The following is a 25,148-nucleotide window of genomic DNA, read 5'->3' on the forward strand; positions in this document are numbered from 1 at the left end:
ACAACACAGGAGGTCCATTAAAACTTGTGTGGAAGTATAAATTCTTACATCTTTTTGGTTAATGATTTGGAAAAATCAAAATGTAAATGGCAAACACATTTTGACTTAACATGTTGAGAGTAATAAATATAAGTACTTGAATGAATACTTGAAAATGTGCAAACTAGTCAAATAATATTTATTGCATTAATTTTAGGAGTTAATAATTAACAACCCAGTTAAATATTCATTGGTAAAAAATAGGTTAAGTAAATTGTGATATGTTCAAGCTAGGCAATTGTACATTTATTTATAGAAGTATTGTTAGTTTGCAAATATTGACTTGAAAAGCTATTCATGATAGTTTGTTAAAATAATTACACAGCTAAATATATGCACAGTATGCCAAGTTCGCTTCACAAGGAATAAATATGGGGTTGTATGTTTTCCATGCATGATATGATAATATATCAAAACAAGTGCCATTGGTGGTTTTCAACAGATGTTTATATTCTGATGTGCTACTTAAATATTCTGAAAGCACGTTTTATTTTTCAATGATATATTTATTTATTTTTAATTTATCATGGTGACATTGGTTAATAAGACTATATACATTTCAAGTGTACATTTCTGTGATCCATGTTCTGTGTATTCATTGTGTGCCCACCACCCAAAGTCAAATCATCCTCCCTCACCATACATTTGATCCCTTCACCTTTTACTATTCATCAACCTCCCTTCCCTCTGGTATCCACCATGCTGTTGTCTGTGTCTCTGAGTTTCAGTTTTATAGCCCACAGATGAGTGAAATCATATGGTTCTTAGCTTTTTCTAACGGACTTATTTTGCCTAGCATAATATTCTCAAGGTCCATCCATGCTGTTGCAAATGGCAGTATTTCATCTTTTCTTATAACTGAGTAGTATTCCATTGCACATATGTAACATATCATCTCTATCCAATCATCTATCGAAGGACACTTCCGTTGTTTTCATGTCTTTGTCACCATGAATAACACTGCAGTGAACACAGGGGTGCATACATCTTTGCAAATAATGTTCTCAAAATTGTTCGGGTAGATACCCAGAAGAGGGATTGCTGGGTCATATGGTAACTCTATTCTTAATTTTTTGAGAAACTTCCATACTGTTCTCCAGTGACTGTAACAGTTTATATTCCTACCAGCAGTGAATGAGGGTTCCTTTTTTTCCACAACCTCTAACACTTGTCTTGTTGCTAATAGCCATTCTAACAGGTATGAGGTGGTAACTCATTGTAGTTTTGATTTGCGTTTCCCCAATAACTAGTGAAGTTGACCATCTTTTCATATATCTGCTAGCCATTTTTATGTCTTCTTGGGAAAAGTGACTGTTCAGGTCCTCTACTCATTTTTTAATTGGATTGTTTGGTGTTGAGTTGTATGTGTTCTTTATATATTTTTGGATATTAACTCCTTGTCAGAGCTGTTGTTTGCGAATATCTTCTCCTATTTGGTTGGCTGTCTTTTTGTTTTGTTGGCAGTTTCTTTTGCTGTGCGTAAAATTTTTAGTTTGATATAGTCCCATTCATTTACTTTTGCTTTACTACCCTTGCCTTTGGAGTTAAACCATAAAATCTTCTTTAAGACCAAGTTTAGTATCTATGTTTCCTTCTGTGTAATTTATTGTTTCAGATCTTATATTTAGGTCTTTGATCCATTTTGAATTAATTTTTGTTCATGGGGACAAAACATAGTCTAGTTTCATTCCTTTACATGTGGCTTTATAATATTTCCATGTTTTCTTTTTTTAAATTAAAAAAATCCTATAGAAGAAAAAATAGTATTCTTATGTGGCCACTAGATTTCAAATTATGCAATTTGTTTATTCTATCTTTTAAGGTTTTACAATTCTGTAAAGAAGACAGAATGAAAAAATATATTCTATATTCATTAACAGTTGTGAACATAGGGATGTTTACCACACCAACATAAGAAATGGAGAGGAAAAAATCTTTAGAATTCTCCACAAGGTTACAGATTATTGTCAAGTCCAAACTCCTCAGCATCATATGCCAAGGCTTCCACATCCTGGCCTCAATTCTGTTTTTCTTCTTTTATGTGGCACTACTTATCTGTTATTTTCCCTTTCACAAAAGACTACTTATTTATTTAAGTATGCCAACTACTCACAAACTTTCATTGCTTTCTTCAGACAATTTTTCTTAATAATACTCTTAAATTAGGTCCCACTGTACTTATTTACCTGCTGAACTCAAGGCCTACATCAATGTCACCTCTTTGAATCTCTCCTTGATGCCTCTCAGCACAACTAATCTCACTCATGCCCTCTGTTTTCTGAAACTCTCTATAATTACCTCTATCTTAAATTAGAGATAATGTTCGTACATTAAATTAGAGATAATTATTTGCATTAATCATTACTATTTTCACCTCTCAGTGATGAGTTCCGCAGATTGGTATCATCTCTTATTCATCTCTGTGTGAGGTAATGCATGTATAAGCTGGCAAACTGTAAGCCCTGGATATAAGGAGCTCTTCTTCTGTTTATATTTTTAGCACCTCCACATATGTATATTATAGATTTGGTATTTAATTGATTTTGCTTAAATTAGTGAATTGCTCCCAGTACACACTTTAAAGACTACACATTGGATGAAAATAGTACTGTCTTATTGCTCACCTATACTTTTAAGAATTCTAAAAGTTTTTATCCTCCCTGATTTTAGATATTGCTCATTGTTTATCTTCATTTGTTTTTTGTATTTGTTACAGAAACATTGATTAAACACTGATTATGTACCAAACAATTTAAAACTCACTGGGGATAGAGAAGTAAGTAAGATGAAAATTATTCCTGTCCTCATGAAGCTTCAGCATCCAGCAAGAAACATAAACATTACATAAAAGATTATATAAATAAAATTTGCTTTCTGCTGTGCAGGAAAATCACAGGATATTATGAATGCCTATAATAAGGGACTCAAGTTCATCAGATGAGTTAAGGAACACTTCCTTGAGGAAGTGATCTTTAGGCAGAACAGTGAATAAGAATTAAGTAGAAAAAGGAGGTCAGGAATAGTGTGGAAAGTGGGAGGATAAGAAGATAGGGGAAATTTTCAAACATAGGAAACTAAATTCAGAAAAGTAGATCCTGAGTGAAGAGAAGACTGTATGTTTTATAGAGCCAAGTTATAATATAATGAATGGGCATAACTTCAGGTCTCACTGGTGGTTAAATTCCAAGCCTCGCTCAATATTCCTTGGAACGTTCCTTTGTTCAATATTCTCATATTCTTTTCAAAACCAATCTCTTAATATTCCCTCCAAATCTATGAGGTCTGTCTGGAAAAAGTCAAGCCATTATAATATAACAAGAACACTTTGTGAGCCATGGACATAACCTAGCAGCCAAAAAGAGTGGACTGGAATGTGCATGCATGAACAATGACAACTTCACTGTACTAGTCAGCAGGGGTGGTAGACATCCTTGGATGAGCATGTGTACTGTGTGGCCATTGGATGCAAAATGACTGCCCGAGTAGAGCAATGAATCTGCATCGAATTTTGTGTTAAGCTTGCACATTCCTCCACAGAAACTATTTGCATGACTCAGAAGACCACAGATATGGGCAACTGGTTGGTGATTGGCAGCTTCATCACAACAACATTCCTGCTCATGCATCACATCTCGTGTAGAGTATTTTGGCAAAACATCAAATCACCCAGGTAACTCAGCCCCCCTACAGCCATATTTAGTGCCCTGTGACTTCTGCCTTTTCTCAAAACTAAAATCACCTTTGAAAGGGAAGAGATTTCAGAACTTTGAGGAGATTCAAGAAAATACAACAGGGCTGCTGATGGCAATTGGGAGAACTGTGTGAGGTCCCAAGGTGCCTACTTTGAAGGGGACTGAGGTGTCATTGTCCTATGTATCTTGCACCTTCTTCAGTAAATATCTCTATTTTTTGTAGTACATGGCTGGATACTTTATGGACAGACTTTCATATGCCTCATCCCATGATCCAGGCCTTTACTCATACTTTTCTCTTTGGTTGGAATGTGTCATCTTCTCCATGTTCAAATCTTAAATATCTTTCAAGAGGAAACTAAGATCCTGAGGTTTTTCCTAATCCAACTCCACTGGCAGCAATGCCTTCTTCCACCACCATCGTTTCATCATTTCTATGGCACTTTCTGTATGTGTGTGTATCTACATTTGTATATGTGTATATGTATGAGATGGGACTCCAAAAATCCAGAATTATCTTCTGAAGGGTGGGCCCCCTATAGTACAGGCTTCCTCTGCTAGGTGAGTGTTCTAGGAACCCATCTGTATCAGTGTACCAGCTGGTGCTGTTATGAGAGGCTGCATTTGGCTTCCATGAATTTTTTTTTGAAGACTTTTTCAGTGTGTTTGCCCATTTCATGATGGGTGATTTACAAGAGTTCCTGCCAACACTTTAATGAGTGTGCACCAGTTTTTGATCAAAAATGGCATGATCCTCCATATTTACCCAATTTCACCCCAAGCAACTTTTTTTGTTCCACCAGATGAAAAAAGTCCTAAAGTGAAATGTTTTGCTGATGTGGCAAAAAAATACAGAAGCACTAAAAGGCATCAGAATCAACAAGTTCAAAAACTGTTTTGAACAGTGGAAGAAATGTCTCAGTAGGTATACTGCATCAAATGGAGAGTACTTAGGAGGTGACTGAGGTTTAAAAATGTAAGAATAAATGTACAATTTTTATAAATAAATTCTGTTTTGGGGGTCCCTGTGTGTGTATATTATAGATAGATATATAGATAAATTCACACACACACATATATATATGCAGTTTATATTTGATATATTCCTATATCTCCCTCCCCAAAAGAGGTCTAGCATAATGCCTTGTACAAGCTCATAGGTATATTTTAAATTTATTTATTTATTGGATTGAGAAAGAGAGAGAGAAACATCAACTTATTGTTCCATTTATTCAGGCATTCATTGGTTGATTCTTGTATGTGCCATGACCAGGGATTGAACCCGCAACCTTGGCATATCAGGACAATGCCCTAACTAACTGAGCTATCCAGCTGGGGCTCATGTATTTTTCTTGAAATAATGACTTTTAATTAACCATGTATGACATTAATGAAATAATCAGAATGGTATATCAAAGGTCCACAGAGTTCAAGACTAAAACTATTTAGTAAACCCTTTTTTATTCAGGAGTTGCGTGCGCATTTGTAATGTTTATCATGTTTGGTTGCAATCTCCTTAAACAATGATTCATGAGGAAATCAGTATCCTTCCTAAAACGACTCTTGGAGATGAAAAGACATTCCAGTCTAGTACTTCAGTGTTTTGCTGCCACTCCACTGTTCAGATAGTTGTCAGTGGCCACTAGCGGAACAAGGCAAATTGCTACTCGCTTCCCTGGATCCATGTCTCATATAAAACAAATTCGTAAGCCACTGGGGGAAGGGCAGCAACCCCTCCCATACCAGGGGTCCAGGAGACCTTCTGGTTAAGGGAAAGTGATGATGTAAAAAGTATCTGTTTCTGAGGAAGGGTAGGAAACCCTCTCCCTCATTCCCAGAACCCGGGAAAAAAATTCACTCATGGGAAAAAGAATTAAAAGACCTCTGCCTCAGGGAAAAGTGAAAGGAAAGTCCTGGATCCAGGTTACAAAGCAGAGATCAGTTGTTACTTGGAGACGGGTAGAAAACTCCTTCCTGCCCAGGACTGACACAGACAGAAAAGAAACTACAGGAGGAGTAGATGGAGCAAGAATGCTGAAAAGGCCTGCTTCCGACGCCAGGCGTATAAAGCCTGCCTAAGACTGAGGCATGAAGTTTATTCATGATAACAAATCATAGTAAGGACACTATAATTTTGTGATCTTCTTTTTCTAATCATTTAATTCACATTATGATACATGGCCAAGTTGTGAGCCCCGATTATGATTTTCAAACTTCATTAAAATCCACAGAAGTTACTGCCAGGGTCTGTGATCACACTGGTCCACCCTCAGTCAGCTTAGTTACTGTATGCCACTCCACCCTAGCCAAGCCCTGCTCTAACAGGCCCTCCAGACAGCAGACACCACATCTGCTGTGATGTCTCTCCTTGTCATTCTAGGCCGAATTAATCTCTCCCTTTACTCTAGAAAATGACAGTGCTTCTCACATTGCACTATAATGTTAGTAATTTTGTAAAGCTAATGCTAATCTCAAGCCTAGGATTCTATAGTATTCAAACACTGTCTTACCCCCAAAATACTCAGAGTTCTTTCTTATTCTTGTGAAGGTCTTATCCCTGTTGAACTCATTTAGATCCACACAAAACGGGGACATAAAGACAATTATTTATTTTGTTATTGTTTACACTTTGGTGTCTTTGGGATCATTAAATAAATAGGGCTTTCTTTTACATCTGGTTTTCATTACTCTATCCAAACTGAAATTAAATTAGTTTGTTCAAATCATTAATGCCACTGACTTGCAATATAGGATTATAAACTTTTTATGCTAGTTGGTTGTTGATATCCCTATTCAGAAAGCTGACTAAGACAACCTGACAACTAGGTACATGGAAACAAAATGTCTAAACAGATTGATTGGAACAAATAGGCCTGGAACAAAAGCAAAGGGTGTTGGCTCAGACTTCCGTGTGTTTTATTTAGACCAGTGTTTTACATATTCTGTCTGGGTTTCTCAAGCTGATAATAGGTTTCTCCTGAAATGAATAACTAGTTTCCTGGTAAAATGCAGTGGTTAAATGCTGCACAGTGTGATTCACCACACAAATTAACTATTTAGCGTTTTTGAGAAGTTGTGATAATAAATCCTTTGTACTTAAACACCTACTTAAACGTCTCTCAAATCACTAATATTTTTGGATCAGTCTGGGAAATTTTTGACTTAGGCTATTTTCATAATGCTCCCTAGGCATGTTTTCCCTGCTGTTAATCAATTCTGTCAGTCAGCATTTGATTGCAGAGTGGAAAAGTAGAGAGAAACTTACTGATGTGTGTTAAATGACTTACAGAATTTGGGGAAATTAAGTAACAGACTTTAGGCTGAACTCCCCACAGCAACTCCTAAAGCTGCACCGCAGAACCGCATCTCTAGGGGTGCTGCTACTTCCATCGCGGTTAGGAATCCATCTGCTAAGTCACGGAGCTGCTGTTCCAGCCAATTCCACAACCTCTCTGCTTCCTGGGGTCCCCACCAGCAAAACAAATGCCTCACACCTGGCCATTCTGCCCATTTGACCCAATTTAAATTCATGTTTCACACCTGTGCATCTGGCTGTGAAACATAAACATATCCAGAATCTTAGCTTCAAGGAAATCTGGAAAATGTGATTTTCAGCTTTCCAGCTTCTATTATACTAGAAGGTAATTGAAATAGATGTTGAGAGAGTCAAATCTCAGTATTCCACTCACCATTTTGCTGTTTTATTCCAGCATATATTACATTGCAAGGTAATGAGATTTCTGAAGAGGCAATGGGATGAAATTAAAAAAAAAAACTAAATAGAGGTAGTTTAATGAAGGCAGGAACAACAATGTAGTGCCTAGTTTAGTGCCTGTAACAGAATCGGTGCTTTAAAAATGGTATTATTTTAAGGAATGAATGAATTTTATTGAGTCACCTGGACCAACCTTCTTGTTTCCCTGAGGATGTAACTGAGTCCAAAAAGGTGAAACAATTTGCTAATATTTTCCACAATGGAGCTCAACCAAGGTCTCCTATCTTGTGTTCATTTTATTATTCTGATGTCATAATTCACCATATTAAATGAAACGATTTGACTTTTGAAAAGGTTAGAAGGAGAGCAACAGTCCAGTAGCTCAGCTGGTTGGAGCATCGTCCCAATATGCCAAGGTTGCTGGTTCCATCCTTGATCAGGGCACATATAGGAATCCACCAATGAATGTATAAAGAAGTGGAACAACAAATTAATGTTTCTCTCTCTCAAATCAATGAAATAAAAAAAATTAAATGTTAGAAGGGGAAATCAGTGTGTAACCAAAAGAAATAAAATTAAATTGAATCAACAAATACTAATGAGCTGTTAAATAGGTAGAATAATGAGCTGTTAAATAGGCAACACAAATGAGAATATAAGATGCTGCTCTCTGAAGTACCAACAAAGCGAAGCCCTGATGTCGGGCTTTCTGCGTGCTGTCATACACAGTCTTAGGGCGAATTACGTATGTAGTTCCTGTAGCCACTTTAACATATATACATACCCCAGCCTTGAAGCCTACTGGTTAATACTTATACTGAATGCCTTCCATTCTCATTCCAAAGCATTGTAAATATTTTGCCATTATCAAATTTACCAGTATTTTCTTTCTTAACACTATGTAGGGGCGTCCAACCTTTTGGCGTCTCCGGGCCATGCTGGAAGAAGAGTTGTCTTGGACCACACATTAAATACACAAACACTAACAAAAACATGAGCAAAAAAAAAAAAAGGTTTTAAGTAAATTCATACTTTTGTGTCAGGCTGCATTCATAGCCATCCTGGGCCGCATGTAGCCCAAGGGCCGCGGGTTGGACACCCCTGCTTCTATAGCTTGTGGTAGATGACACAGAGAGGGCTCTTAAACTCATCTGTATTCAGTCTTCTTATAACATGAAGAGATTTCTCGCAGAACCCAATTCCATCCATTTAAAGAGACCTTTGTTAACAACTCTATTAGTCTTTTTGAACTGTCATACAAAATACATATAGACCGGGTGACTTGAAAAACAGAAATGTATTTCTCATGATTCTGGAGGCCAGAGAATCTAAGATCAAGGTGCTGGCAAAATAGGTTTAATGCCTGACACTCTTCTCTTAGGTTGTAGGTGACTGCCATCTCACTGTGTGCTCACATGATCTCTTCATGTGCGCATGGAGGGAGAGAACAGGGAGAGAGAGTACGGGAGAGAGAGGGAGGGAATCTTCTTCTTCTACTAAGGGCATTAATTCCATCATGAGGGTCCCAGTGTCATGGCCTTATCTAACCCTAATTACCTCCCAAAGACCTGTCTCCGAGTACCATAACATTGGTGGTTAGGGCTTCAACATGTGGATTTTGGGAGGATAATTCAGTCCATAGCAATAATAAAGTAAAACAAAATAAGGTAATTCACACTAGTACAGCAGACCTGGAATGCTGGCCTCAGAATGGCTAATAGGAAGACACTGGATAACCTCTGCGGGACTAAAATAGAACCTGCACTGTTATCATTTAACGGTAGCTCCAAGGTTTACAGTGTCTATCTTTATCACAGCCAGCATTTAAATAATGTTGCTCTGCTGCACATATAAGAACCTTATACCAGGATACTTCCAAACACTCTCTCTGATTATTTATATTCCTATTAAAAATATTTATAATACATATGACAACCACTAAAGAAAATAAAATGTTATAGTTAATGAACTCATAGTAGAGATAAAATGAAAACTTAAAAATTGCTCAGTTATTCTGAGATAACAGGAAAGAAAGAAAAAAAAGGAAAAACGAAATAGGCAGTCAAGTAGAAAACAACTAGAAAGTTGGCCATTCTAAACCTGAGCATACTGATAGCTACAATAATTACAAATATTCTAAACTTTTCAATTTAAGGGAAAGGAATCAGAAATTTTCAGATTTAATTTTTTAATAAAAGTACCAACTACAAGCCATCTTCAAGAACCAAACTTTAAATATAAAGATAGACTTAGATTAAATGTACAAGGATGAAAAATATATACTAATCAAGAGAAAACTGGAGTGGCTATATTAATGTCAGACAATTATATCAGAATGAGAAAGGTTACTGATAATAAGTAGGGAAATTTCATAATGAAAAATGGGCAAATTCATGAAGAGGTCATAATGATCCCAATGTGTAAACACCTAATAATACAAGGCAAAAACTGATAGAACTCAAAGGAAAAATGGACAAATCTGTCATTATAGTTGCAGACTTGAATGCCCCTTTCTCAGTGATTGACAGGACAAGGAACCAGAGAATCAATAAGAATATAGAAAACCTGAACAACACTATTGATCAACATGGCATAATCAACATTTATAAAAGATGTAGAGCCCCTTAAAGCAAAATACACATTCTTTCCAAATATACATAAAAGGATCACATAGACATAACGTACACTGAGTTATATCAAACCTTAGTGCAATTAAAAGGGTGGCAATTATTAAAATATGTTGTGGGAGTACAAGTGAATTAAACTAGAAAGCATTAACAAAAAGGTATATGGAAAATTCTAAAATATTTGAAAATTAAACAACATAGTTCTAAACAACTTGTGCATCATAAAAGTATTTCCATGGGGAGACTGTGTGATATTTTAAACTAGATAAAAGTAAAAATACATGTCAATATTTGTGTGAAGTTGCTGAAACAGTGCTTAGATGTAAATCTATAGCATAAATCAGCAATTTTCAACTGGTGTACTACAAGAATTCTAAAAATATGTAATAACTTACTATTTGGTCAGGGATGCTAACCTCTTTTCCCTTAGATTGTCAAATAAAAAAATGACAACAGCCAACACAACAATAGACATCGGTGTGAATAAATCAAAATTATACCTAATTTTTTTGTCAGATTGGCAAAAAATATAATATATTTAATGGTGTGCTGCAGAATTTTAGCAATAGTTTCTGTGTGCCATGAGCTGGACAAGATTGAAAACTGCTGGCATAAATGCTTAAAAAAATAATAATTGTCTTGTATTAATTGCCTAAATTTCAGCCTTCAAAAACTTTTTTTTAAGAACAAATTAAATCCAAAGTAAGACCTGGAAACAAACAATAAAGCCAAGAGCAGATTGATTAAAATTGAAATAAAAAATAGAAAAAAACAGTAAAACCAACAGCTGCTTATTGTCAAAGTTTCATAAATTTGATAAATGACTAGTCACACTGACCAAAGCCAAAAGCAGCAGAACAATTTAATAATATCAGAAGTGAAAGAGGGGTCATAACTACAGATTTTTCTGACATTAAATAGTAAGAAAATATTTTGAATATTTTGTGCCAATAAATTTACAACAGATTAAATGAACAAATTTCTTGAGAGAAAGAAGTAACAGGGTTTACTCACAAATAAAAAAGTCATATATCTAGTTATTTTTCATCTTAAAAGTATCTTGAATTTTGTCAAATTCTCTTTCTGCATTTAATGATATGATCATATAAATTTTATTTTTTATAGTCTGTTGAGACTATAAAAATGTACTGATTGATTTTGAAATGTTGAACTAATTTTGAATTACTAGGGTAAATCTCAATGTGGTCATGATATACTGTCCTTTTTAAAAGTATACTTCTGATTTGATTTGCTGACTTTTTAAACATATTTTTCTTACATTTATGAGGGATATTAGCCTCTGGGTTTGGGGGTTTTAAGTATATCTGGTTTTGCTATCAGGATAATGTTGGTTTCATAAAATGACTTGCAAAGTATTATCTACTGTATTAATTTTAGAATTCCAGGATAAATATGAAGAAAAACACCGTTCACAATTTGTATTCGAATAGCTGAGAAACAAAGATAAAAAGGAAATCTTTTTTTCTTTCTTTTTTAATATATTTATTGATTATGCTATTACAGTTGTCCCATTCCCCCCCCTCACTCCACTCCATCCTGCCCACCCCCTCCCTCCCACATTCCCCCCCCTAGAGTTCATGTCCATGGGTCATACTTATAAGTTCTTTGGCTTCTACATTTCCTACACTATTCTTACCCTCCCCCTGTCTATTTTTCACCTATCATCTATGCTACTCATTCTCTGTACCTTTCCCCCGCTCTCCCCCTCTAACTCCCCTATTGACAACCCTCCATGTGATCTCCATCTCTATGGTTCTGTTCCTGTTCTAGTTGTTTTCCTAGTTTGCTCTTGTTTTTGTTTAAGGTGTGGTCGTTAATAACTGTGAATTTGCTGTCATTTTACAGTAAAAAGGAAATCTTGAAGTCGATCAGAGTAAAAAGAAACATGACAAGCTAGGAAACAACGGTGGAACACAGGCAGACTTGTCTTTGAAACTCTGCGTCCAGAAGACAGTGGCGTGCTTGTTCAACGCACAGGCAGATAACAACAACGACATCCACCCAGAATTATGCTCAGTGAAAACACCTTTCAAATAGGAAAGCAAGCTTTTCAAACAGTAATTGCCAAGATAATTTACACCCAGCATACATGGATGAAAAGACATTTTAAAGAGAGTTCTCCTGGCAGAAGGAGTGTGATTATCAGATAGACTTTTGAGTCAAAATACATACACACATACGCAAAAAAAAAAAAGATGAGTGGACATAGTAACAATGTAGGAAATATAATCTTCTCTGATAATAATGGTATGAAAGTAGAAATCAGCTACAAGGAAAAAACTGAAAAAAATAAAATTGCCTGTATTTATCCAGCTTCTTGGGTTTCCCTGAGGCTTCTGGAACTGTGGCTTATTGTCTTTCACTGTATTTGAAGAAGTCTTGTCCTTTAATTCACTAAATATTTCTTCTGTTTCACTGTCTCAACTATCCCTGAGATTCCAATTATGTGCACATTAAACCATTTGGTATTGTTTTACAACTCAGATGATTCTCTTTGCTTTTCCACTCTGTTTTTCCTCTTCATGTTTAAGTTTGAATAATTTTTATTGAACTATCTTCAAATTAGTGAAGATATATTTTGAAGTTCTTCAAATTTGAAGAACTATCTTCAAATTTACTGTTCTTTCACTGCTGTGTCCACCTATTGATATGTTTTGCCTGAATCAATTACTATGACGATGGTTCACAAGCTGTGATTTACTCATCCCTCATTCCTTGTAAACGCACTTGGTGGTTTTCTAGTGGAAACAACTTTCATTCTTCCTATATACCCACATATTTAATTTTGTGTCAGAGAAAATTCCTGGATTACGTTATTCAAGAGTTATAATCCTTTCTGATCATTGTCATTTTGGTGCCCTGGTGTTTCTGTACTTGGCGTAGAGGAGCCACTTAAAGCAGGCGACTGTGTCCTTTTGACCTGCCCCATCGTCCTTCTGCACCTCCTTACCTGCCAGCACTAAAACATGTTCTAGGATCATTTTGTAGTTTCCCTGCTCCAGTTCTACAGCCAACCATTTCTCCAACAAGTGCTTGTTCCCTTTAGTGAAGAACGACATTTAGAAACCAAAATATGGGAAGTGATTGTTTAACAAATAATACCTATACACTAGCAAATGACATGAAACCAAATTGATATTAAGGTGTTAACCTATATTGTGCCTGGAACATTTGAAGTTCTCAATAAAAAATCTATTGAATGAATAAGAGAACTATTTAAAAAGTAGATTTTAGCAGGTTGCTTGAATTTGACAATTATTCCCAAATTCAGTTTTTCTACTCTTACCAAATTACCTTGCAACTGTTGACAGCATAATTTTAATTCTCCTGAATTTTACATATTATCTGTCACTCAGCTACACAAATATACTATCCTACTATCTTCTCTCTCTGTATATATCTGAAGCTCAAGGCCTGACATTAAGGCTCAAGACTCCAGCCCATGTGTTGGCATCCATGCAGCTATTTCATGTACTAATCATGTTCCAATGAAAATGTGCTAATAAATAAATATGTGTTTTTCTTTCTCTTTCATAAACTGTGAAATGATTGACACAAACTCATAGAATGCTGATTGATTTACCGATATTGGTCCATCTCTCACACTCATTTCATATTAGAAGCATAATAGTAGATCTGCAGTACTTTTGTGGATAAAACTTACACAGCTTGACCACTTATCTTTTGCCAGGAAGTACACATTACACTGTCACTTAGTACCAGCTTGTTATCCTTTGGTGTGGGGCAGGAGGAGTAGAGATCCGTTACTTGAAGATGATGAAAGGATACATCTCTTTTTGTCCAAAGAGTTTATATATTTATTTTTAGAGAGAGAACAAGGGAGGCAGAACAAAAGAGAGAGAAAGAGAGGGAGAAAGAGAGGAAGAGGGCATGCTTCTCGCGCGCCCCCTACTGGGGACCTGGCCCACAACCCAGGCATGTGCCCTGACTGGGAAGGAAACCAGTGACCCTTTGGTTCACAGACTGGTACTCATTCCACTGAGCCACAGCAGCCAGGGCTGAAAGGATACATTGTATCATCAGAATTAGTGTCTATGAAGTACTATATTAAACATACCAAAGACATGATCTTACATTGCTTAATTCATCACACATAAATTCTGCAAAGATGTGTTCACACCAATTTTACAAATAAAGCAACTGTAAAAACAAACATGAATTGCCCATCATTTTACTAACAAGTGGTAGATTCAGTTCTTACTACCTGGATTAGTATCAACCTTCAACTCTTATACACCTTGTCCCGTAGCAGGCTACTTCTCAAATATTTACAATAAGAAGACATTAAAATGTACAAAAACAAAAACAAAAACAAAATCACTAATGTCCATTAAATGAGGTTTGGAGGAAGGAGTAAATGATGTCATGCTTCAGACCCTGCCTACTCACACCTATTTAAGAAACATAGAGCTTGTTACATCTAAAATACCTATAAGCACATTTGCTGTATCTTGCATTAGAGCCAAAGCAGTAAATGAGCTTCACATAGGAATTGATATGCTGAAGCTCATCCTGGCCACATCTGAGCAGGGGGAATAAACTTTGCAGTTCAAACCTCACGTCCTGTATGAAGCCTTTTCTAAAACCCTTAGACTGGCCTATATGCCTCTGGTCTGGGCTCCATAGTAGTCTCTCTCTTTTATCTTCGTGCTTGTCCTGATAGTGTTGCATTATTTTTGGGTTTTTTTGTATCTCTTTGAATAAAGTATGAGCTTCTTCCTTAGGGCTGGACTGCCTCTCATTTTTCATGGTGCTGAACATATAGAAGACACATGATAAATATTTGTTAACGTGATATGAAAAGCTACATATGCATATTTCACTGTACTTCACCAAAGTGGTAAAAAATAGCTATAGCTATAATGATTTTTATGATTTAGTTAGCCTATTGAGCACAATATCAGGTTCATTTTAGAAAGCATGAGTTATTTTTCAATTTGCCCTTTGTACGAAAGAATGAGCTTGGTGACTATGTAAAAATATTATGAAATGATATGTATCACTAGATACAACATTCAATTAGATCGACAGTTGGAGTAATTTGTGTTGTGCTGAAGAGTGCTTTTATTTTTAAAAGAGTTGCTTGAGTATTTCCGGAATTTGCTTTGATTATAGTAAAGGCCAAAGGAAGTGATTTAAGAGAAGTAAAACAGTGTAGTGCAATGCTTTCTCATTATTTCAAAGCCAGAAAAGCCTTTTAATGGAATACTGCATGGAGGCCAAATACAGAAAATATCCTTGGAATTCATTCTGCCCTGGTCGAAGTGGACGTGGAAGAGTTTCATTAGGAGGACCCCCTCACCTCTTTTCCATTCACACACACACACACACACACACACACATACACACACACACACACACGCGCCCTGCCCTGAAGCTGGAGGACACTGAGGTGCCTGCCAGGAGAGGTTGAAAACAACTGTGCACTAGAACAAACCGTTAACAGGACATCATGGAATCTGGCTAAATAACAGCCTCTTTGCCAGGACATTCATGATCTTAGTTTTTAAAAAGTTCTCCGGGTGATTCCAGTATTTAATCAGACTTAGGAATCTCTAGACTATGAACTCTCAAGGTCTCTTTGAAGTTTATGACTCTATTATTTTCCCCAAAATTTATGTCTTCCTTTTTTCCAGTTCTTTAGCTTCTTTTTTACTCTTCTCTTCCCCACTTTACTTTCTTTCTTGTTTCTCCCTTTTTTTTCTTTATCTTCCTTTTCCTTCCTAAATAATTCTGTACAAAAACCATTTGGTGGAGCCAATAGTAGGTGTCTGTGGTGGGAGGGAGGCCACTGTGGCACAGAGCAGGGAGTCAGGCAGGTAAGGAGGGCATCTTTATAAGAGGGTGTTACAGTGATCATATCAGAACCCAAGAGTAGAGGGGAGGTCCCCTCCAGGGTGTTGCAGTCCCCAACATGCTGAGAGTTGGAATCAACAGTTCTCAGACCAACACTGGGAGCCCGAGCTCACCTGCCCACCCTTCTTTGACAATAGGTTGCCTATTCCCCATCCATGTACAATACAGCCCAGGGCATATGGTCTGAGTGGAGTGAGGAGGGAGGTGGAGTGAGGAGAGTGTCAACACAGGGAGTAGAAGTAACTCAGGGAAGTGTGTCAGAACACAAGCAGGAAGAGGGGGGCATCTGCAAGAGGGCAAAGTGGGCAATGGTAATGGAAGATTTCATTCCTGGGCCTTGGACAAATAAATATATTAAGGATACTGTGAGCCAGATTGCTTTCAGAAGAGGAAGGTACCGTACGGCAAGAGAGAAAACTATGGTGAAACTGTGGTGTTGGACTGAACTTGAGATATCAGTGTAGACTTGCAATATCCAATGTATAGGCAGATACAGAGATAAATATAGATATAATTGTGAGTGTACATATATGTGTATATATATTTTTTTATTTGTATCTATCTGTTCATTCTCTAGCTCTGCCTATTGAGAAAACCTAGGGGCAGCAACGACTCAATAGAAGTGAACACATCTAGCACCCAGACCTTGGTTTGTAAGTACTATTGTCCAACAAAAAGCACAAGGAGTTCATGGAGAAACGGTTCCAAGTTTGGGGAAGGGAAAGTACATAATCAGTCTGGAACTTCCTGTTCTGCTAGAAAGAAAGAAGTGCCCAAGAAATGATGGAGATATGTCAAAAAGATACAGAGGCCAAATAAAATGAGCTCTCATAGACCAAATCTGGGACAGTATGAGCAGCAGAATAAAAAATGATGGTAATATATGGAAACCAGTCGAATAAATAAGACTCTAAGAGTCTACACTGACATACATATAGGCACCCCTGCATGCATAAGTTGAAAGTTTCACAAGGCATGTTAAGATATAAACAAATTGTCTTTGCTCAAAATATTTACTAATTACAAAGGGAAAAAATGTAACTTTATGGTATAGAAGGCTGAAATAGCCACCCTAATCAAGCCATTAAAGAACACATCACCATTAATGGGACAAATCAAAATTATGTGTATCAACCACTAGATAGGATGCACTCAACATCATTGCTGTATTATTTCTGCAAAAAAAATTACTTGCATCTAATTTTGAGGAAATGTCAGATGAACCCAAGTTAAAGGAACTGCTACAGAATGGTTGGCCTGCAAGTGTCAAAATTATTGAAGTCACAGAAAAGTCACAGAAAAACTGAGAAGATTGAAGAAGACCGACATGAAAACTGTATCGAAAAGATGATTCTGGGCTGCGTCATTTTGATAGTAAAGACAGTATTGGTCGAGTTAATGAAACTCTAATGGCATCTGATGATTTTTGATAGTAATATTCCAGTATTTAATATACTGATTTTAATGGTTTTGTTATGGTTATGTAGAAGGCTGTCCTTGTTTGTAGGAAATACATGCAAGAGTATTCAGAGGTATTAAGAGGATCATGTTAAAAAGTTACTTTCAAAAGCTCGGGACAAAAATTATTCCTTCTGTGTTTAAAACTTTTGTAATTTGAGATAACTTCAAAACAAAAATACACATTAAGAATTTATATATTTCCATCAGAGAGATGCAAATTAAAACCACAATGAGGTACCATCTCACACCAGTCAGAGTGGCCAACATAAACAAATCAACAAACAAGTGTTGGAGAGGATGCGGAGAAAAGGGAACCCTAGTGCACTGTTGGTGGGAATGCAGACTGGTGAGGCCACTGTGGAAAACAGTATGGAATTTCCTCAGAAAACTAAAAATGGAACTGCCCTTTGACCCAGCAATTCCACTGCTGGGATTATACCCTAAGAACCCTGAAACACCAATCCAAAAGAACCTGTGCACCCCAATGTTCATAGCAGCAAAATTTACAATAGCCAAGTACTGGAAGCAACCTAAGTGCCCATCAGCAAACGAGTGGATCAAAAAACTATGGTACATTTACACAATGGAAATCTACGCAGCAGAGAGAAAGAAGGAGCTTATACTCTTTGCAACAGCATGGATGGAACTGCAGAGCATTATGCTAAGTGAAATAAGCCAGATGGTGAGGGACAAATACCATATGATCTCACCTTTAACTGGAACATAATCAACAGAAGAAAAAAGCAAAAAAAATATAACCAGAGACATTGAGGTTAGGAATAATCTAACAATAGCCAGAGGGGAGGGGGGAAGGCATAGTGGGGAGAAGGGTTTACAGGAACTGCTATAAAGCACACATGGACAAAATCAAGGGGGAGGGTGAAGGTGGGGGAGGGAGGTGGGACTGGCTGGGGTGGGGTGGAGGGATGGGGAGAAAAGGCATACAACTGTAATTGAATAACAATAAAAATTTTAAAAAAGAAAATAAAAAATTCAAAAAAGTCCACTGGCTTTTTCTATTGCTTTACAGCTTAAAAAAAAAAAGAATTTATATATTTCTAGACTTTAAGTTTCTTCTGGCTAAATAACAGACAGGGTGACAGAAAATGACAGAAAATGCTTTAATTTCTTTTAATCCCTTCTGAGCATATAGCAGTTTCAAGAAGTACTTTTTAAAAAGGTGTTTATCAAACAAGCCCGGAGAAATGTATATGAATCAGTGATAAGTACAGTGACTGCCATCAGCACTTCAGGGAGCTCCAGGAGTTATATTGATTTTGTTCACTAGAATCTGTGTACTAAAGCAATAATCAATGCTATGTTTTTAAGGCTTGAAACAAAAATGGTTGTTGGTAAATCTCAAAACAAATAACTAAACACAACCTCCCACTTGATTATTTCAATTACTTAAGGTTTTATTGTATATAATTAGCTCAAAGAGTAGCTTTAATGTTATAGATTTTAGATAAGATATAAATGTTTAAATCAATTTGCATTTGCATACAAGGTGGGACCCCTAACAAACCCTAGAATTTATTTATAAAAAATAGTGTCTTTACTCTTACAAGTTTAAACTTTTGTCTCCTTCAAAGTGCTCTCCATCTGATGCAATACACCTATTGAGACATTTTTTCCACTGCTCAAAACAGTTTTTGAACTCTTCAATTTTGATGCCTTTTAGAGCTTCTGTCATTTTTTGTTTCACCTCTTCCACATTGGCGAAACATTTCCCCTTTGAGGACTATTTTCATCTTGTGGACTAAAAAAAAAAAAAAGTCACTCTGGGCAAGATCTGGTGAATAGGGAGGGTGGGCCATGGGGGTAGGGTCATGCCATTTTTTGGTGAAAAACTGATGAACACTCAGCGTGGTGAGAGCAGATGCACTTGTAAATCACCCATCATAAAGTGGGTAAACGCATTGAAAGAGTCTTTAAAAAAATTCACTGAGGCCAAACCCAGCCTCTCACAACAACACCAGCTATTACACTGATACAGATGGGTTCCTAGAACACTCACCTAGTAGGTGAAGCCTGTACTACAAGGAGCCTGCCCTTTAGAAGATAATTCCATGGTTTTTTGGGTCCCCCCCATACACTATGATGATTAAAGTTAACAATACTGTATCATATACTTGAAAATAGCTAAAAGAATAGGTCTTAAAAGTTATCATCACAAGAAAAAGAAATTGAAACTATGTGAGGTGACAGATGTTAACTAAATGTATTGTGCTAATCATCTCATAATATATAAATATGTCAAATCATCATGCTGTGCACCTAAAAATAATATAATAATATATGTCAATTATATGTCAATATAAGTGGGGGGGAGGTCACAATTTGCAGATATTTCTGGCAGAGATAATTATATTCCTTTCCCAACATCAATTCTCACTTTCTTCCTTGGTAACAGAACTCAGCTTTCTGAGCTGGGCACATCGCCACCTACAATGAAAGACTGCATTTCCCATCCTCCTTTATATTTAGGGACAGTTACTAAATTTGTGGCAATGAGCTGTTGGTGGCCATTGCTCAGAATGTCAAGAAAGGCTGTTAAAGGGAAGCCGCCTCACCTAAATGGATCATGAAGTAATCTTGAGGATGGGAGTGACGGGTGAGAGGCAGGTTAGGGAGAAAATTCTGAGTGGGGTCTTTGGTGCCCTCTTAAAGCTGATCTACTAACGAGGCTCTCTTGTGCTTGAGTTTTTTTTAACATGAGATGTTATAGGCATCTGAATATAATTCTAAGAAATACTCTACATGTTAACAAGATTTCTCAAAACTGATCCAAACATCTGTCCAACGAGTTTAAAAGCATGGTTCAAATGCCAACTCCATTATTTACTAGTTCTGTAGCCTTGTGAAAATTATTTAATGTCTCTGAGTCTCAGAGTCCTCACTTGTAAAATGGGAATAATAATGATATCTACCTCAGAGTGGTTTAGTGAGAATTAAATTAGATAGTAGTAACAAAACTCTTACCAGAGGGCCTGAAACATAATCAATATGCAATAAATTCTAATTGATCATGATAATTTTCTTTTTTTTATGCATATTGTTTTCTTTCTTCATTTTATAAAATATAGGATTGCTAATGTTTTGCCAAGTTCTCCCTATGGATTTTATTTCCTCTTAAAAATTTTTACCATACTTAAATATTTCATAATATAGACATTCTTTGCATAGATTTTGATCAATTACTGCTGATTTTCTATTTTATAATTATTCTTTTCTATTTCGTACCTTATTTTTAAAACATTTGTCTTGGGAAACAGCTGTTGTTGAGCTGGAGTCCATTGAATCAAATAAAGTCAGAGTAGCATTGTATTTTGTACTCCCTCCGTCAGGTACTGGCAGGGTGCACAATAAATGTTTAACTACTTTTAAAAAACACAATTGTAGTATGAAGCAGAGGTCTTTTATTTATTTATTTAGGTTATATTATATTTATTTTTTTAACTTTTTAAAAATTGTTGTTCAAGTATAGTTGTCTCCATTTTCCCCCAACGACTCCCCCCACCCCAGCCATCTCTACTTCCCACCCTTCATCCTACCCTGCTTTGGTTTTGTCCATGTGTCCTTTATACTTGTTCCCAAAAGCCCTTCCTCCTTTTCCCCCCATTATCCCCTCCCACCTCCTCGAAGCAGAGGTCTTTTAGAAATTTGCTCCTCAAGATATGAGGCTAAGTTGTTTATGGTTCTTTTAAATAATTTTTTATTTTAGAGAGGAATGGAGAGAGAGAGACAGATAAAGAGAGAGAAATAGAGACAACAAATGTGATTTGTTGTTCCACATATTAATGCATTCATTGGTTGAGTCTTGTATGTGCCCTGACTGGGGATCGAACCACAGCCTTGGCTTATAGGCACAGCGATCTAACCAACTGAACCACCAGGCCAGGGCCAGTGTGTAGGTTTTTATATGTATTCTGGATATGATTCTTTTGGGATATATATATATATATATGTATATAATATGTAATACAATATATAATAAATTAAATTATATATACAATATATTATATATATAATAATATATATTATCTTGTTTCCAGCGGTGGGTTGCTTTTTCCTTTTCTCTCTCAATGTTGTCTTTTAAAGAGAAGTTGCGAAGAAGAGAATTTCCAAGTTATCATGTTATTCTGTACATTCAGTGTTTTTTGTTTTAAGAAATAATTGCCTACTAGAAATTCATGTTGATATTTTCCTGTTTTCTTCTAAAAATTTTTCTCCAATAATTTTTAGTGAATGATTTTTGTATAAATCTGACAAAGCTTGTTTACCTTGCCTCCAACTAATAATCCTGATATTTATAATCCCTGGAAGTACCAAAAGCACCCCCAAATCAAAAATAAGACAGGATTTGTTCTACCAGCAGGAACTAGGTCACTGCCTGTATTCTCTGTAAAGGCATGTCAAACTAGCTGTGCAAGCCAAAAATCTAGGAATTCTCCTTGATATCTCTCTCTTTGTCACTTAACCATATTCAATCTACCACATATTAATTACTGCTGTGTAACAAATTAGTGGTTTAAAGTAGCGATAACCATTTATTCTCTCTCACAATTTCTGTGGTGCAAGAATTCAGATATGTCTTGGCTAGGCAATTCTGGCTTCAAGCCTTTATGATGCAGTTGGATGTCAGGTGAGGCTGCACAGGTAAGACTTGACTGGGGCAGAAGCATCTACTTTGAAGTTGACTCATTCACATGGTTGACAAGTTGGTCTTGATTGTTGGGTGTGAAGCCCCAATTCTCCTCCACATGGACTTCTCCTAAAGGCTGCATGGTATGGCTGATAACTTTCCCCAGAATGAGCAATTTAAGAAGTTTACAACGCTTTTTATGATCTAACCTCAGTAGTCATACGTTGTCACTTCTGTAGCATTCTATCACTCACAGAGGTCAGTCTGGTTTAATGTAGAAGTAGTTTATACAAGAGCATAAATGCCAGGAGGTAGAGATCTTTGGATACCATCTCGGAGGCTGGCTACAACGGTAATCAGCTCTTGTCTATAGAAATGTCTCTCAGCTCTGCTACCACTGGTCCAAGGGACCATCCTTTATGTCTTACCTAATATCCTATATCCTCCCTGGATGCTGTCATATTTCTCCTCCTTACCAGCAGCCAGAGTGATTTTTTTAAAAAGATAAATCTGATGATATTAGTCTTCTGCTTTAAATCATCAGTATTATAAATACTTAAAATTTATAAATATCACAGATATTACCTTATATAAAGATTACATAGTATCATACAATCAGTATTATACGTACTTCCCAATAGGTTTAAGAAAAGACCTAAAACCACTGAAAGACATCTTGAGTCCTCTACGATCTGGTTCTGCTTCCTTCTGCCTCTCCCTCTACTCACTATACTTATTGTCTAGTCCTCTCTCAGTTACTCCACTGCTTAGACACTTATTCAACTTTAGTGTTTCCTCCGGGAGTTCTCTCCTACTCTCCCCATCTCTCATTTGACTAACTCCCAATTAGTCTTAGATGCCCACTTAAACACTATTTTCTTAAATTTTTCCTAAGCCCCCAGGCTAAATTAGATGTTACTGTTATTCTCTCTCATGATTTCTTTCTACCATAGCTCTTATTTTAGTATTATACATAACTACTTAGGTATTTATTTAGGTAATTACTGGATTACTGCCTATCTCTTCTACTAAAGTTCTGTGGTAATAGAAACCATATATGCTTTGCATCTCATAGGAAGTACCTAACTCACAGTAAGTCAATGCCCACTCTTAAATAGCTCTGAATGAATGGATGAAGGTATAGATGGATGGATGGATGGATAAATGGATGGATGGATGAATGGGAGTTACTGAGTACCTAAAGGAGCAGCTGAGCAGAGAAACTTAAATCATGGGACATGATAAAGAATAGTAGGATGGTAGATTTATGTGGTCATATCTTTCCCCAAGATAATTGGTTGCAAAATTTCTCTTATGGATGTGTGAAGGGTGAAGGGGATGGGGGAGGGGAGTACAATTCAGCCAATAGGTGTAATCTTTTAAGCAACTCATACTATGTCCCACATATTGTAGAGCTTAATATATATGATGGTTGTTATTGAAGGAACATAAGTTCATACATGTAAAAGAGTGAGGACTTTCAAACAGATTGTGCCCTATTATCAGAATCTATTTTAATTTAGTTAAAAAATAAATATTTTTGGTACTCACATTTTAACTATAGAGGTCTCATGAGTAGGCAGGTAATCCTTAAACCTGGAAAAGCTCTGTCTTTTTCAATCCTTACATAATCAGAAGCAGCCTAGATTCCCGTCGGTTCAGTGCTCTACAGAATAAAATGGCAATGATAGAAATATTTCAACTAGGGCCTTAGCACAAACTCTGTAAAAAAAAAAAAAAAACTTCAGGGCTTCAAAAACAAGGGCATAAAATATTTTTAGTTGTCTTTACTTTTATTTTAGCCCCAGTTCTTAATTCCACATGCTAACTTGTTAACTTTGTTTTTTATTTTTTTAAATTTTATAAAAGACTTTATTTCTTTTTAGAGAAAGGATAAGGGAAGGAGAAAGAGAGGGAGAGAAACATCAATGTGTACTTGTCTCTCACACACCCCTGACCAGGGACCTGGCCTGACACCCAGGCATGTGCTTTGACTGGGAATGGAACCAGCAACCCTTTGGTTCCCAGGAAGGCACTCAATCCACTGAGCCACACCAGCCACGGCAACTTTCAGCTTTTTTTAGAAATACAATAAGGAACAACAACTTTAAAGCTATAAATCAGCTCCCTGAATAATGACTTTAAAAGCAAGATCTCAATACTAATAGAAAGATGTCCATTACATATAATGAAAGAGTTTGGTATATTTATTTCTGTCAGTTGCATGTAATAGAAAAAAATCTGTGTATATGAAATATGAGTTAAAAATGTGTTAAAGACCATTCCATTTGCTTTTAGACATTCAATTTCTGAATCTTTTGTAAATTTCTCTCCTGTTTATATACATATTGGTTACTGTTGCCTCTCTCTTTTTTGCTTAAACCTGATGTCCATACAAGGCTTTCCTTCAGTATTTAGGAAAGAGGAGCAGTTACGGGATTGCATTCAGCTCTATCAAGCAAATACAATTGATGGAAAATGACAAACAAGTTTAACTCTTAAAAGTTTAACTCCCGGGTGAAGAAAAGCAATGAAAGGAAGAGTTATGAACCGGACTCTTAATGGTAACTGGAGAACACAAAAAATTTTAACTTCAATGTTATTCTACTTTATACTAATTCTTTCCATTTATGTAACATGGTACAGTTTATATAGCACTTTCATGTTTACTGAGATGTATTCTGTGCTTGCTAATACTGGATTCTTCCTTGTTAAAAGCTTGTGTGTTTCTCCTACTTACCACATTAACTTAAACCTTTTTGCCATCTACTTCTTCTGATGAGATGTTTACCACACATTTATTGGATCTGTGCCATGAGTAAATGTGGTCAGCACTATTAGAGTTCTTCCACGCACGCATGCATGCACGCAACATGCATGTGCATGCTGGCTTAGAAAAGAACATCTGCTCATAATTACAAACCCAATAACAAGGAGACAAATGCAGACACCAGTGACACATGGGAAAATGTGGCAACGTGTGAAAGGACTGATAAAGTAAAAATGCCAAAGAAGTTCTGAGCAGAATGGAAATTGTCTTTAGGATTTTGATTTATCTACTATAGGTACTT

The sequence above is a fragment of the Desmodus rotundus genome, chromosome 5 (genome assembly GCF_022682495.2).
Source record: "Desmodus rotundus isolate HL8 chromosome 5, HLdesRot8A.1, whole genome shotgun sequence".
NCBI lineage: Eukaryota > Metazoa > Chordata > Mammalia > Chiroptera > Phyllostomidae > Desmodus > Desmodus rotundus.